This window comes from Hyalella azteca, unplaced genomic scaffold, assembly GCF_000764305.2.
Source record: "Hyalella azteca isolate HAZT.00-mixed unplaced genomic scaffold, Hazt_2.0.2 contig3326, whole genome shotgun sequence".
Classification (NCBI taxonomy): domain Eukaryota; kingdom Metazoa; phylum Arthropoda; class Malacostraca; order Amphipoda; family Hyalellidae; genus Hyalella; species Hyalella azteca.
In genome coordinates, this window is record NW_025933578.1 from 289,232 (window position 1) to 292,779 (window position 3,548).

The window sequence follows — 3,548 nt, forward strand, 5'->3', positions numbered from 1 at the left end:
CAACTTAGTGGCATGAATCACATTTTCAAAGCACTATCATACTTTTCAAGGTAAAAACTTTCAGAGAATGCCATTCCGAATACCAGAGAATACCAATACCTTAATGTTTGAACATGTGATCTCGAAACCGCGAGTAAAGGTAACAAATAATAAAAGTTTGAAAATTATTTTTTAAAGACAACACTTCTAAAGAATCCAGTGACTCTGATATTACACATGTAAAATGAAGTTTTAATTTTATTTTCAAATATAAATTTTTTATATATAAAAATTATTTAAATATTTAAAATTATTTTTCTGTCAACTGATTCATGTATTGTCTCCAACTATACAAGTGTGCAAAATTTCAGATTGATTGGAGTGGTAGAAGTGTGTTAGTTAAATATCGATTATAAGATTTGTAGCCGACAGACAAACAAACATCCAAACAAACAACAAGAAGTGAAGGGAGAAGTGTTGTAAAAATGAACACCGAGCTTCGCATCTTGCTTTAGACACAATTCTGGCATTCATTTAATTATTACGATATGAGAGCAGGTAATTCAAAAGTAAAGTATTTTTGCAGATGAGTTCATAACCGCACGCATCGTTAGGGGTTAGTTCAATTATTAAACAATATAATAAATTGGCTAAAATTTTTCCTGTTTTTTTCTTCGCGAAATAATATTCATCCAGGCTGGAAACGGCGAAGTCTTCGTTCAAGTTCGTTGCGATCATTTGACATTTCAAAGCATCAGATCGTGCGGGCTAATAGCATGACAAGCATGCCGACAGCGAATGGCTGCTTGGCACATTCTAGATCCACCACATGAGACGAGGCTGCGAAAACTCACGGTATCGTGAACGTTACTTTCAAAACAAACCCAAATAAGATTAAAACTGACACGGCACCAATTATGTTGGGTCCATTCAATAAATAAACACATCAATAAAGCCTTCGGTGACCTCATGCATTAAACCGATGATCCTACAGAATGGGCGAGTATATATGATAGATAAAAAACTAAATTAATCAAGCAAGCTTCAAGAATAAAATATAGAAACATAAACTGTTTGTTCTTTTTACAGTATTTTTAAATTATAAATTAGGACTTTACTTTCAAAGTCTTTCTAAGTGGTGGATCTTGAAACTATGGTGAGGTATGGAGCGAGTTTGAACAAGGTCACCGCGGAGGTGACATGAAGCGCTGAATGAGAAATTATAGGGATACAAACATCTAACTGCTAATAAAATCATATATTCCACCACGTTCCCTAACATCTTTGATAAGTTATTTCTCGTGCCGCGCTGGATGTTTCATTAATGAGCTTCTTTGTCGTTCATCCCAGTGACATTCATGGCTCGAATTGGGCATTGTTTCGACCAACGAACCCAGGTTTCTTAAATTTGTAATTTTTTTGAAAAATCCATTGAAAATTTACACATTTCCAAATTACCATGTAACGCGCTGCATCATTTACCCATTATAGCCTAATCATTATTTGTATTAAATTTGCATGTGAAAATACACATTTGCTACGAAATAAACTGTTTACTGTCGTCTTCGTTTCAGTTCCTGATAATACGACAGCTACAATAATTTTCAAAATCCACCGACTGAAAGCAAGTCTGTGCTAAAATGGGACTCTTGTATTTTCTAAACAATGTTATCAATAAGATAAATATAAATGAACTGACTAGGAATTTGCAAAGCGAAACAAATCTGAAATTTTCCGTGTATTTTGTAAATAAATAATTTCATCAACTGAACTTAACAGTGAACAGTGGACTTGTGAACAGTGGAAAAATCGTGTAATATATCAGTGCATTCGTAACACTCTACAGGATTGATTTATCTGTTATTAATATCATACATAGACTGTAGATCAATTTCAAAGCTCATGTTCAGAATCGTGGCTCATTTATATATGAATATTATACAGTAGGGTAACATGGGGCAGCGGCCTCCCCTTTTTTTAAACCAAATTTTTGATTAAGTTTTATTTGATACGAGGTGGTTCTTTGTTTTTTTTTAAGTTACAGCTAATGATGAATGTATAATGTGAGTTAAACGGCTATAGAATTATTTTATTTTTAATGAAACACTGTTTTGTAAAAAGTGTCAAAATGGGCCATTGCCCCACCCCTGGGGCAATAGGCCTATGGGCTTGGGGCAAGGCACCCATCCCTGGTCCCTTTACCCCTATTGCATATTTTTTGCTTAAAAATGATAAAACAACACTTTACAGTTCAAAATAATAAAATGTAGTACAAAAATTACATTCATTCATTTATTAACAACTTAAAAATCATATCCTTAATTTGAAAAAAATATAACCGTGGCTTAAAAAATCTATCACTGATGTGAAAAAATATTTCCTTGACATAAAAATATATATCCTAGGCTTGAAAAATATATCCGCCATAAAAAATCATCCTTGACATGAAAAAATGTATCCTTGACATGAAAAATTTATCCTTGACAAGAAATAATATATTTACTTGATCAGAAAAAACTTCGCACCAGTTTAGTCCAAAATCCAGATGTCATGTGCAGGGAATTCGTACTTGATCTTGAGTTCAGCCAACACAAAAAAAAAACTCATCAACTTTTGGCTCATTGATGTGTGCTGAAATAAACTTTTGGCAAGGCATGAGCGAATAACTCGATAAGGAGTCAAATACACATGACTAGAAACTAGAACCTGCTGCCTTGAGGCGGCAAAACAAAAAATCATACAATATGAAGAGTAATTTATGATTCAAAATGCTAGTCATAGTTTTTAAAAAAACAATGACTGGAAAACTTGAACTCAAAATTATTCCTATATATAATACTTTCAAAATATAATTCACAGGAATTTCTAAAGTTTCCTATACAGTTATTGGAAACGGTTTTCTTTAGAAGATAAAAAACTTTTATCTGGGCTAAAACACTTATTCGCAAATAACTTAACAACGCAAACTCTTAGCAAACGTAAATCCGTATACTTCATCCCAGTGAAACTGTTGACCGGCGGTAGAGAACACGGACCAATATCTGCCATAGGTACTTAGCGAGAAGCCCGTTATGGGCCTTTGACCCGCAGTGGTCCCTTTGCCCCAACTAGCTGAAGCAATCGAACCTGCAACTCACTGCCACTATCTTGCAACACTATAAGCACCCGACCATCTGGCCGACTACGACGAGAAATTTTTGCTGTGAGCGTTGTTTATCACGTTTATTTTTTAGACATGGGGGTAACCTACTGGGAACGGTGAGTAGATTTCTATTATTTTATAATGATGCAAGTTCAACATTGGTTCATAAAATAATGTATTACAGAGTTTTTTTTTCAAATGTACGAAACTTGACTGATTAGACATGGTCAGATCAACTTTCATCGATATATTAGAAATGGTATTTGCATGCTAAATATCGCCCTTAACAGATGATCCGGAATTGGTCGATGTTAGGTAATTTCATCAAAATTTGCATGCAATATCGCGGAATAAATCAGTAACAAACATGTTCTTTTTCGTCAACAGGCTGATGGAGGCTCATGGGAGACTAATTGGGGAGGGGGGG